The sequence below is a fragment of the Phaseolus vulgaris genome, chromosome 7 (genome assembly GCF_051622355.1).
Source record: "Phaseolus vulgaris cultivar YP4 chromosome 7, ASM5162235v1, whole genome shotgun sequence".
Taxonomy (NCBI): Eukaryota; Viridiplantae; Streptophyta; class Magnoliopsida; order Fabales; family Fabaceae; genus Phaseolus; species Phaseolus vulgaris.
The window spans coordinates 37194898-37208377 of NC_143504.1; the positions used below are offsets into that span (position 1 = coordinate 37194898).

The window sequence follows — 13480 nt, forward strand, 5'->3', positions numbered from 1 at the left end:
CGAGAAGGTCTTTATCTCGTGCCTCTACATTGCCCCAGGGGTTACATCTTCTCTCCCCCAGAAACACTGAGGACTTTTTGCTGGTGCCTCTACATTGCCCCAGAGGCTACATCTTCTCTCCTCTGGAAGCACTGAGGACTTTTTACTGGTGCCTCTACATTGCCCCAGAGGCTACATCTTCTCTCCTCTGGAAGCACTGAGGACTTTTTACTCTTCCTCGCCTGCACTCGCTCGACGGCGAGGAGGTCTTTATCTCGCCTCAGGACGCGCGAGGGCGTTGAGGTCTGATCCGATCGGTCATCGGTAGTCGATGACGTCAGCATCAGAGAACCACGTGGACCACTCGCAGGGTGACACGTGGACCAGGTGGTAGAGAGGTAGGGGGACGATCGCCAAGAGAGGTGATCGGTGGTCAGTAACCAAGTTACCACCGACAGATCAGGCGGCAGAGAGGTCGGGGGATAGATCACCTAGAATGGTGATCGGTGGTCAGTAGCCAAGTGACCACCAGCAGACCAGTTCCCAGACTCGCGCCTGGAGGCAGAGCGCGAGTAGCGAATAAACACTGATCAGTCATCGGGTGTATTGTCATCGGGGTCTCGTGTTACACGCAGTTAAACTGGGACTAAGGTTCCCAGCGAGAGCGTTACGCATGGACCTCGCATGAGCACACCTCAAGGAATCATGCACGAGAGTGGCCTGAGGGAACTAGTAAGCCAGTCGGTGATTGGTGATTCCCTCAACCCATTACGTGCGTGTCATCTTGAAGGGTAAGTCGCCTACGCAGAGAGTAACGTTTGGTGAGTGCGCCTAGACCAGCCACACCCGACGTTCTCCTAAGAGTATGCAATTTACCCAGATAAGAGAAGCATCCTAAGTTACTCCGCAAGGGCGTAACTTAGGCAGACAAAGAGAGGCGCTAGAGCCCTTCCAGTAAGTGACACGTGTGTGGTTAGATGTGAGTTGCAGGCCTCCACGTGTCATCATCTGAGAGGGGTGCGGTCCAGACAAAAGAGCACTCCGTACCGCTAAAGGTACAGACAGGCGCAGCCAAGCGCAAACATGCGCAGACTCTCACGCTCCCCATTGCTGATTCTGAAGGTACGCTTTCTCTGAAAAGCATGACAGGGTTCTGACACATGCCAGAAAAGCATAACAGAATTCTGTTATGCCCAGAAGCAGAAAAGGAGAGATAAAAGGCAGAATCAGAGGGAGAGTGAGGGGAGAAAAAAAAGATAGACGAAAACAGAGTGCAAGTTTTTCTCACACACACATTACTAGTTTCCAGTTTCTGGTGGTTCTGTTGAACTAACTTGATCGTCGGAGTGCAAACGGCCGCTAGAGGCACCGTCTGTGTATTTTGCAGGTCACATTTTGAAGACATCTGAGAGAAAGTTCAGAAGGTGATTCTTCAGGAGACGCAGTCGCGAAGACAGGGCAGAGAGTGTTACGAAGCGATTCACCCACGTTCAAGTTGCCGGCAGGATCAAGGTCTTTTAACTGGTGCCTCCGATCGCCGAAAGACGATGAGGACTTGAAACTTTAACTGATGCCGCCAGTCGCCGAAAGACGATGGGGACTTAGAAACCTTTTAGAAAGCATGCAACATAACTTCAACTTGCCTTAAATCACATATAAGTGACAAGGTCTCTCTTCAAAACTTTCGGAAAACAACACGCATGCAATCTAAAACACTTTAAACTTTGAAAACTCTTCTTTATTGGGTGGCCTCATTAAAAACCCTCCTTAGGGAAAAAAGAGTGCCCCCTCCAAACTGTTTTAACAGAAACATTGTAAAACTCTTCGTGTTTGTCTTTACTTACAAAGTTCTTAACTGTAATATAACTTGAGGTGCGTGGCGTTCCAAGTGCGAGGAATCGCCCCTCCTTCCAAAGTTTCTAAGCGGTAGGCGCCGTTCCCGAGTGCCTCGGTTATTCTGAACGGCCCCGTCCACTTAGGCGACAGCTTGTTCTCCATCTCGTATTGGTGAGCCTTCCTCATCACCAGGTCGCCTTCTCTGAATTGCCTTGGCATCACCTTCGAGTTATATCTTCGTTCAATCCTTCTTTTCACCGCCTCAGCTTTTAATCTTGCCTCCTCCCTGACCTCATCCAGTAAGTCCAGATTCAACCTTCTTTCCTCATTCGAGTCTTCCGCTACGAAGTTCTGGAATCTCGGCGAGATCTCTTGGATTTTCACTGGAATCATTGCGTCGCATCCGTAGACCAGGCTGAATGGGGTCTCATGGGTTCCTGACTGCTCGGTGGTGTGGTACGCCCAAACTATACGGGGTACCTCCTCAGCCCAACTTCCTTTGGCTTTCTCTAGCCTTCTCTTCAACCCTCTCAGCAGCACCCGATTGGCTGACTCTACTTGGCCATTCGTTTGAGGGTGCTCGACGGATGCAAATACTTGCTGAATTCCCACCCCTTCGCACAGCTTCTTCAACAGGTGACTTGCAAACTGAGTCCCATTGTCCGACACCAGGCGCTTGGGCACACCAAACCGGCACACGATGTTCTTCCACACGAAACCCTCGATCTTGTGTGCGGTGATCTGGGCCACTGGTTCTGCTTCGATCCACTTGGTGAAATATTCAATCGCCACCACCAAGTACTTCATCTGCCTGATCGCCAGCGGGAATGGTCCCAGGATGTCGATTCCCCATGTATGAAACGGCCAAGGGCTGTAAATCGACTTCAACTCCTCGGGAGGTGCCTTGTGCCAATCGGCGTGCTGCTGGCATTGCTTGCAGCACTGCGCATACCTCTTGCAATCTTCTCTCATTGTTGGCCAGTAGTAACCTGCACGGAGAGTCCTTGCGGCCAGAGCTCGACCCCCGACGTGGCTTCCGCATATCCCTTCATGGAGCTCTGCCATAATTCTTGTACATTTTTCCCCGTGCACACATTCCAGGAGTGGGTGAGTGAACCCAAACCTGTACAACTCGCCATCAATCATTGTGAACTTGCTAGAATTCTTCTTTATCTTCCTAGCCTCCGTCGGATCCAGCGGGAGAAGGCCATCCGCCAGGCATCGCTTGTACTGCGTTACCCAGGTGTCTGGCTCATGCGTAGCGCAGACTTGCGTCACGTTCACCTTCTCTCCCCAACATGCCCTTATTCTCGGCGATCTCAAGGTTTCTTGAGTCAAAGACCTGTGACTTCTTGCCGCTTTTTCCGTCGACTTGCTTATCTGAAGAACCAGGTGATCTGCCACAAATGCTCTCGGCGTCTTCAGAGTTTCTTGAATCACCGTCCTCTGGCTACCCCCCTTGCCTGAACTGGCGAGCTTAGCTAGCAAGTCAGCTCGGGCATTCTGCTCTCTGGGCACATGCACCACTTCAAAGGAGACAAAGGAACTCTTCAATTCCTGTACATACTCCAGGTAAGCCGCCATTTGTGGATCTTTGGCCTGGAACTCGCCTGTTACTTGTCCCGTGACTAACAGCGAGTCACTCTTAGCCATCAGCACCCTGGCTGCCATCTCCTTAGCCAGCAAGATACCGGCGATCAGCGCCTCATATTCTGCTTGATTGTTGCTGGCTTTGAAGGCAAACCTCAAAGATTGTTCGATCAGCACGCCGTTGGGTCCCTCCAAGATGACCCCAGCACCGCTACCCTGCTGGTTCGACGACCCGTCCACTGAGAGCACCCAACGAAAGTCATTCCCCTCAACTCGTGTCGCCTCAGACGAGAGCTCGACCACGAAGTCTGCGAAGATCTGCCCCTTGATCGGACCTCGGGGCTCATATTTAATATCAAACTCCGACAGCTCCACTGCCCACTTCACCATCCTCCCAGCAACGTCAGGCTTCTTCAGAACCTTCTGGATGGGCAAGTCGGTCATCACCAGTATCGTGAAGCTATGGAAATAGTGGCGTAACCTCCTTGCCGAAAAGACTACTGCCAGTGCAGCCTTCTCCAGGGCCTGATACCTCGTTTCGGGGCCCTGCAGCACCTTACTAACAAAATAAATAGGCTTTTGAGCCTGATCTTGGTCCTGGGCGAGCACCGCGCTCACCGCCCTCTCAGTCACAGCAAAATACAACCTGAGAGGGGTTCCCACCAGTGGTTTGCACAAAACCGGCGGGCTCGCCAGGTACTCTTTAAGTTTAACGAAGGCCTCTTCGCACTCCTTCGTCCAGGTAAACTTGTTGTTCCGCCTTAAGCACTGAAAATACGGATGGCCCTTCTCTCCACTAGCTGACACGAAACGAGACAGGGCGGCCATCCGACCTGTAAGCTGCTGCACTTCCTTCACGGTAGCCGGGCTCCTCATCGCCAAAATGGCAGCGCACTTATCAGGGTTGGCTTCTATTCCTCTTTCAGTTAAGAGAAATCCCAGGAACTTCCCAGCCTCCACGCCAAAAATGCACTTCTCGGGATTCAGCTTCAACCTAAACTTGGCGATCGTAGTGAACAACTCCTCCAAATCCGCAACCTGCTTGCTCTTCTCTGGCTAGGTCACGACCATGTCATCCACGTACGCTTGCACATTCCTTCCCAGCATTGGTGCAAGTACTCGATCCATCAACCTCTGGTACGTGGCCCCCGCGTTCTTCAGCCCAAAAGGCATCACCTTGTAGCAATAGCACGATCTCTCGGTCATGAAGGCAGTCTTCTCTTCATCCATGGGATGCATCTTGATATGGTTATACCCTGAGAAGGCGTCCAGGAAACTCAGCAACTTACACCCTGCAGCACTGTCCACCAGGGCGTCTATGCTTGGCAAAGGATACAAATCCTTTGGGCAAGCCTTGTTCAAATCGGTGAAGTCGACGCACATGCGCCATTTCCCGTTGCTCTTCTTCACCAGCACGACATTAGCTAACCACTCAGGGTACTGGACTTCCCTGATATGGCCTGCAGCGAGGAGCTTCCGGGTTTCGTCTCTGATCGCCTGCCTCCTCTCCTCATTGAACTTCCTTCTCCTCTGTCGTACTGGTCTCACCTGGTTATCCATCGCCAAATGATGGCACAAGAAGTCGGGGTCGATCCCGGGCATGTCCGAGGCGGACCATGCAAACGCATCCAGATGCCGCTCTATCACCTTGGCGATCTGGTCCTGAAGTTCAACTTCTAGAGATCTTCCTAGCTTGAAGATCTTTCCTCCGATTTCTCTTTCGAGCCACTGCTCGACGGGTTTTGGTCTGGTTTCTCTAGCGATCACCGCCCTGGCGATTCCCAGCTCCCTCGCTTCCTCAGGGCGATTCCTCGCCTCCTCTTCCTCTAGACCGGCGTTCCCTTCCCCCAGCTCAGCATCTACCATCACCACGTCGCCTCCGGCGGTCTCCTCCATCACCGTCGGCCTGGGCTTCACACCGGGTGGCTGGGTGGTTGTCACGTAACTCACAGACCTCTTGTTTTTCAGGCTATTCTCATAGCACTTCTTTGCTTCTTTCTGGTCGGATTTGATGGTGATCACCACCCCCTCCATAGATGGCAACTTCACCTTCATGTGCCGGGTCGACGGTATAGCGCCTATTCTGTTGAGCGTGGGTCTTCCCAGCAGAATGTTGTATGCTGAGGGAGCATTTACGACAAGGTACTTGATTTTCTCTGTTCTCGAACCCGCCTCATCTGTAAACGTAGTCCTCAACTCAATGTACCCCCTGACCTCCACCTGGTCGCCAGCGAAACCATACAAACACCCTCCATAGGGCCTCAGCTGGTCAAGGGGCAACTCCAACTGTGTGAAAGTCGGCCAGAACATCACGTCTGCCGAGCTTCCTTGGTCCACCAGAACCCTATGGACCTTCCTTCCCGCCGTAATCAGCGAGATGACTATGGGGTCATTGTCATGAGGCACAACGTCCCGAAGATCTTGCTTGGTGAACGTAATGTCCACATCTGGTGAGTGGTCCTCAAACATATCCACTGTCATCACAGACCTCGCATACCTCTTCCTCTGTGATGCGGTGCACCCACCACCCGAGAAACCTCCTGCAATGGTGTGGATTTCTCCGTGGGTAGGCATCTCGTGTTGCTGAGCCTCACCACCTGCTGGTTGGGAGCTCGACGCGCCCCCCCGTCCTTCTATCCAGCAAGTAGTCGTTTAGGAACCCGCTCTTGACCAAATCGTCGAGCTGGTATCCTAAAGCCAAGCATGAATCCACGGTGTGGCCAAAGCCCTGGTGGAACTCGCACCAGGCGTCTGGCTTTGGTCCCAGCACCTTGTCGCCCACCTTCTCGGGCGCCTTCAGCCTAGCTGCTATATTGGGAATGGCGATCAGGTCCGCCAATCCCATGACAAACTTGTGCTTTGGCGGGCGATTGTACTCCCGGCGTGCTGGTTGAGGGCGCCCTTGGCCCCTGCCCTTGTTCTTTCTCGGATCGTAAGGATGGCGAGTCCTCTGATCCCTCCTGGCCGCCGCTGTCTCCAGCACCCTCTGTGGCTGGATCCTGGTCTGGGCACGTGGCCTAGCGGGAGCCACGCTTCCCCTCTTCTCGGCGACCTCACTTTCATCGGCGATGTGGGCCACCGCAAGTCGCCTGACCTCAGCAAATGTGGCAGGGTGAGCCCTGATCAATGCTTCGCAGAATGGTCCCGGCAGCACGCCCTTTTTGAATGCGTAGACCAGCATCTCTTCGTCTTTGGCTGGCGAGCGGACCATCTGCACCCCAAAGCGATTCAGGTAGTCCCTGAGGGACTCTCCCTGATACTGCCTTATGTCGAACAGATCGTAAGACACCCTGGGCGGTGCCTTGTTCACTATGAACTGCTCGACGAAGATCTTTGAAAACTGTTGGAAGTTGGTAATGTGACCCGTAGGCAGGCTCACAAACCATTCCAGCGCCGTTCTCTGGAGTGTGCTCACAAACATCTTGCAGTACACGGCGTCTGATCCTCCTGACAGCATCATCTGCGTATGGAACGTAGTGAGATGTGCCTCAGGATCCTCCACGCCGGTAAAAACAGCCTTCACAGGTACCACACTCGCAGGGATAGGCGTGTCGGTAATCGCCTGAGCGAAAGGCATAGGGAAAACGCGAGGCGGCGTTGACGGCGCGACCTCTTCAGCGACTGGGCGCCCTCGCTGCTCCTGAAGAGCTTGACGCAGCTCTTCAGTCACTCTGCTAAGCTCATCGTTCCTGGCCCGAGAGGCGACCAGGGCCTCGTGCATTCTTGCCTGCTCTATACGCGAGGCTTCCACATTCGCCTGCAGCGAGCGCATGATTTCCACCATCTGCGCCATAGTCATGGCGCCTTCAGCAGCAACGGGCGCAACTGGACTTAAACGGTTGCTTCTCATTTTTCTCATGAAATCTTGACGAATCACAGAGAGCGACGAACAACACCTTCTTCAGCGACGACCGATTCAGCGATCAATCGGTCAGAACCTCGCGAAACCTCGAAGAACCTCAAGAACACAGCAAACCTTCACAGAAACTCGCAACTCCACCAAAAACCAACGCTTCTTCCACGAGAATCCAAACGAGCAACAGAACTCAGATCTCACCGATTAAAAATCGCGCAAGCAGCAAAAAACCCCACCTCACCGAACAAAAACCCAAACGAACGGTGGAAAACGCGAAATTACCGAACAAAACCTAGATGAACAGCGGACAATGGTTCCACCAGCACACAACAACACAGAAACTGCAAATACCTCCAAGAACTCATGTTGTGGATGGGAACAGGTTTTACACGGCCCCACGGTGGGTGCCTGATGATCCTGCCTGTTGACCAAAACGCTGGAGCTTTGCCTCGTCAAACTTGGATCGACGTATGCGCCGTGTCAGCCTCCGTCCTTCACCGCGATCCACCTCAAGAACCTGCAAAAGACGAAGCGGCGCCGCTGCGGCCGATCGCGCTCCGACGCCCAAGTCAGTGACTGAACCACCAATTACTCAAGAGTAAAACTCAAGAACTCTAAGGAACCGTGACCAGTTCTCTCTCAATATACTCAAGACTCGCAAGCGTAAAGAAACAATCTGAACGTGCGTACCTCAGAAGTTCGTTGGGAACTCTTATATACCTGGGCACTTTCTCTCTCCTGGCAGTTACACATCTGGAGACGTGGCTCGCATCCAGCTGTACACGTGCCATCATCTGGAGCATCCTTGACTTGGGCGCTACTTCTGACTCTTCTTTGGCTAAGTTACTTATGCATGATACTACTCAGTGCATAGTTGCCTTGGAGCGTGATCTCTTCTGGGTGGCGAGTTCGGGTGCCTTCGTACACACCTTCCCTGTGGTCTCGCCGGCCGCCTTCATGATCTGCCCTACCTGCTTCACTGTACATGTTCAAGCAAGCTATCTCCCGACCTCATCCTCTGGCCAGCTGGGAAATGACCATCTGCCTTCATCTTCGGCGATGTCCTTGTTTCGGCGATCTCTAATCACTTGGTCGCCTGGATTCACATCTGGCGACTTCATCTTCAACTCGCTGACCGCCGGTTTAGGTATGGTGGAGATCGGAGCACGCCAACTTAATAACTGGCGACTACGCAAACCCCCCGACCTCCTTCCCTTCTGCCAACCAGGTGTCCCATCCAACACGCCTACATAATAGCTCGACGCCACGTCATTACTCCCGACTACCAGGGCGGTACAATGTGTATGGAAAAAGGGAGGTCGGCCAGCCCTATGGTAGGTGATGAAGATGAAGATTAGGTCCTAGAAACTAGGCAAAAGCAATGTATGACACAATGTGGGCAGAATAACATTAGTCTCATTAATCTTCCCAATACAAGTGATGGGCTTCTCCTTTTATAGGCTAAGGATGCCGTAAATCCTAAGCTAAGAGAAGATGAAATGCTTCCTAAATGAAATGGAAATGTGGAGGCACATGGCACATGGAGCACATGGGTGCACAGGGCTTCACAAAACCGTCTTTGATTAGTGAAGGCTTCTAGAAACCTTTAGCTAATCAAGGTTAACTCATCCTTAATTCTAATGTGCAGATAAATAAACATTTGTCCACATGGCTATGCTATTTACACCCCAATTAAAGCTAAACTACACTTGATGGGTCTTCACGGAATATGGGCTAGTATGCCACTCTCCCATTCATAGCTTGATCCAAGTCTTCTTTGTCCTAGACGCTCCTAGCTTGTCGTAGATGCTCCTAGCTTGGTCTTTAGAAGCTCCTAGCTTGTCTTAGACGCTCTTGACTTGGCTCTTGCCTTTCATGGAAGGTTGTGCTTGACCCTTTTCCATCAGTAACCCTTGGCAATGGTGATGGTACTGATGATGTTGAGGGTCCTGTACCTGATGGAGAAGGCGCTGATGCCACAACTGGGGTTGAGGAAGATGTGGTGGGAGAAATGTCTCTTCTTGATTGAGAGGGTATGTTTGCAGTCCTAGGACATGGGAAAGATGCAGCTGTAGGTACAACATTTTCTTAGATAGGTGTGTGACTTCGGGTAGGAGAAGATGTATGTGGAGGAGTTGGGGATGGGGAAGGTACTTGTGCAATAGGTGCATTTGGTGGGGGTAGGATATTTACTTTAAGCACATATCGTGGCCTTTTACGCTTCATTACCCTTTTCCCCTTATTTTGAGTAGATAAGTAAGGTTTTGGTTGGTCACATCCTCCTGAAGACATCTATAACAAAAAAATTATATTATCAATTATAAATGAAAGGAACATACTGCAATTAAAAACACACAACATAATAAAAATTTCCTTCACAGAAGAATCATTATGTTATTACACAAACAAGAACATAATGTAATCATAACACATAATTCAATCATCATCAAATTCATGTTCTTCATTGTCTTCTTCTGAATCATTTCGTTCAAGTTGCCCATCTTCACTATCCTCTCCAGTATAATCATCTTCAGTGTCCCCATTTTCACTATCTTCAAACTCCTTTTCATTGTCCTCTTCTTGAAAATCTTGAAATTCATTATCTTCTTGAAAATCTTGAAATTCATTATCTTCTTCCACTTCTTCAACATGAACCTGCGAATGTTGGAATCCCGAAATACCTTCAACTTAAATTACTTTATTTACATGTGACATTTCATCTATTTGGTAAGGAACATCATCTTCCATATCAAGAGACTCAATGCGACCTCTGGCTTTGTTTTAATTGCAACACACCAACTTTTTTTGTTCTTTCTTGATGTTGGATAGGGGACATAATATACTTGTCTTACATTATGTGCAAGGATAAATGGATCAAAGGGTAAATACCTTTTCTCCATGTGAATGTCCACAATTCCATATTTAGGATCCACTATTGTACCTCTATGTGATGGATCAAACCACTGACAATAAAATACCACCACTTTCTTCGAGGAGCTCGAAGAATTGTACTCTAGCTCATATATGTGTACAATGATTCCATAGAAATCATCATGGCCTCCTTCCGTGAGCCCCTTTACATAAACACCACTATTTAGTTTTTTTCCCCTTGCTCCATGCATGAGTGTGAAATTTGTACCCATTGACGAAGTAAGTGTGCCATTCATTAGCACATGTGAAAGGGCCATATGACAATTCCCTTAAGTGTATGTTTCTTACATTTAAAGGCTCACTTGTAACCAACAAAGGCAAGAGATACTGACTTATTCCCTGACCCGTAAACCATTCAGGGAAATGTGCATGTGTATCATTTGATGCATTTGATGACCTTATTTGTTTAGATTGCAAGAATGAACTGTGAAACATATTAACATAATCAAGAATGGTTTATTTAAAGGACCAGTTTTGTCAAAAATTGAAGCCAATTATTTGATATACTCACTCTAGGTATGGTTTGACTTTGTTGCAATTGATCAAAACATGAACATGAACAGAGTTCCATTCTTTATGGTTGAACCAATGGATTAACTTTTTTTCTGAAGAACGACCAGGCTGGTTAAAGATGGATAACATTGATGGAAAACTTTCAATTCCACGAGGTATTTCATTTCTACGATTTCGTGGTGACAACATGAAGTTCTTGAAATAATGGGAACAAAAGTGAATTGTTTCTCGGTGCAAGTAAGATGCAGAAATTGATCCTTCAACTTGAGCCTTATTTTTCACTGCGCGTTTAGAATCACCCATAAACCTATAATTAAGTAAATTGGAGATGGATTTAAACAAATAAATGAAGTATTTTGACATAATAACAATAATATTTTTCATACCTTTAAAAGGGATACATCCATCTATATTGGACTGGTCCACCAAGTCTTGCTTCATTTGCAAGATGAATTGGAAGGTGTTCCATTGAATCAAAGAATTTAGAGGGGAATACTCTCTCCAACTTGCAAAGAATGATTGAAATATTTTCTTCCATTCTAACCAAGTCATGATCCTTTATTGTTGCCGAGCACAAATCTTTGAAGAAATGGCTAACTTCGATAAGTGGATTCAAAACATGCACTGGTAATGAATGAAATGCAATAGGAAGTAAACACTCCATGAATATATGACAATCATGACTTTTCATCCCAAGCATCTTCCCCTTGTCTACATCCACACATCTTGCCAAATTTGAAGAATAACCATCAGGCATACGAAGTTCTTTTATCCATTGATAAACTAATTTTGATTCCCCTGTAGTTAAAGTGTAATTTGCTTTTGGTTTTAGAATCTTCCCATTAGCTTGCAACTTTAGGTCTTTTTTTGCCTTATCATTGTCCTTTGTTTTACCTTTTACATCCATGACGGTGTTAAATATATTGTCGAAGAAATTTTTCTCTATATGCATCACATCAAGATTGTGTCTCAATAAATTATCTTTCCAATATGGAAGATCCCAAAAGATACTTCTTTTTGTCCAATTATGCCACTCTCCATAACCTTGTAATTTGGACATGTGAGGCTCATCTATGACTGTTGGTAGATTCCTGACTGTATTCTAAACCTCTTCAGATGTCAACATAGGTGGTGGTCCACCCATTTCAACTTTGTCCTTTTTGAAAGCCTTTTTATTCCTCCTAAATGTATGATCATTAGGCGAGAACCTACGGTGTGAGTCAAACCAACTATTTTTTTTTCATGTTCTAATCTAAAGGCCTTTGTGTGCTCCATGCAATACGGGCAAGCCAATTTACCTTGAGTCCCCCAACCAGACAACATGCCATATGATGGCTCAAGCCCATGAAGCCCAAGCCCAACAAGGGGCCCAAGCCCAACGAATCACTAGGAGCATGGCAAGAGCTTTGGGACAAGAGTATCAAAAGATGGCTCTTCTTATTTCTTTTATAGAGTAGGGGTGCGAATGTAATAAATAGGTGTGAAAGTAGTAAGGGATGCTAGGGGGAGTGTAGATATGAGTTAGGAGGTGCCAAACTAGGAAGGAAAGTCACACTTCCTTCAAGCACTAGTTGGCGCCGAATTTGAATGTCATTAGGGGCACATTTGGCTTTGCATTTCAGCACCTTATAGGCTATAAATAAAGGTGCTGCCCTTGTACAAATCAGATTTTGAAATTAGAAGTAGAGAAACTATACTCAAGTTTAGAGAGAAATTGTGAGTCTTGTTGTCTTCTTCTTCCTTTGCCTTATCTTGTGTGCCAATGGTGAGCTTCAAGTGGCGGTAACCTTTCACTTATCTTGGAACAAGGCTCCAAGTGGCGTGAATGCATTTCCAAGTCTCAAATCCAGCAAGCTTCACTCCATAAGTGTTCTTTCTTTCATTTCTTTCAATTTCATTCGGTAGTTTCCAAATGTTTAGTGTTCTCCATTCGTTTTCACCGATTAAATTTGTGTTTCCTAGCTTAGCTTTCAAATTCTGTTCGGTACAGTAGTATTCTTTTCAATTTCTGTTCGGTTTGCATTTGTTGTTCTTCAATTCTTGTTGCTTGATTCCATTTGACAATATATGGACTTCCATATGAGCTTTGGTGATGTGATTCCACTAGCCATATAGAGAATGATTCTTGACATTCTTAGGAATCACCTTGAGCTGGACATTATAGAGGCACTTTTCTTAGAGTTGGATCATTGTTCTAAGAGAAGAACTCACCATAAACTAGTACCAAATCCCAAACTCATTTGGATGCTCCACATATTGTCAAATTGAATCAACAAAGAGAGGTACAATTAAAGGAACCGAACAGAATTGAATAAGCAAACATTTGAACCGAACAAAAGTGTAATTAAAAGGCAAGAACAGAACATAGGTGCTGGAAAAAATAGAAAATCCGAACCAAACAACTCAAGAACACAAGACAACATGAACAATTGAAAGAGAAGGAAGGAAGGAGAAGAGAGTGCTCATGAAGATGGAAGGATGTTGGATGATCTCGCCACTAGAAGTGTGGAATGCTCCTAGATAAGAGTGATGCCGCCACTTGAGGGCTCCATTGATCCATCAAGATAAGACTAGAGAAGAAGGCTCCAAAAGCTCTCCAAAGTTCACTCAAAATTTGAGTAGAGTTTTCTTAGATTAATTCCAATCTGAAAAATACAAAGAGAGCACCTCTATTTATAGCCTAAGGTGTTGAAATATAAGCTACACAAATTCAAAAACTCCCTCCCAAAAAGCTTCTAGAATTTGCGCCTAAAACAAAGCATGAGGAAGGTGTGA

At 47.5% G+C, this 13480-nt stretch overlaps 1 pseudogene; it reads right to left on the bottom strand.

The window, feature by feature from the left end:
• Window positions 1–9697: 9697 nt before the first annotated feature.
• Window positions 9698–12028, bottom strand: LOC150025892 (uncharacterized; annotated as a pseudogene).
• Between the last annotated feature and the right edge of the window lie 1452 nt (window positions 12029–13480).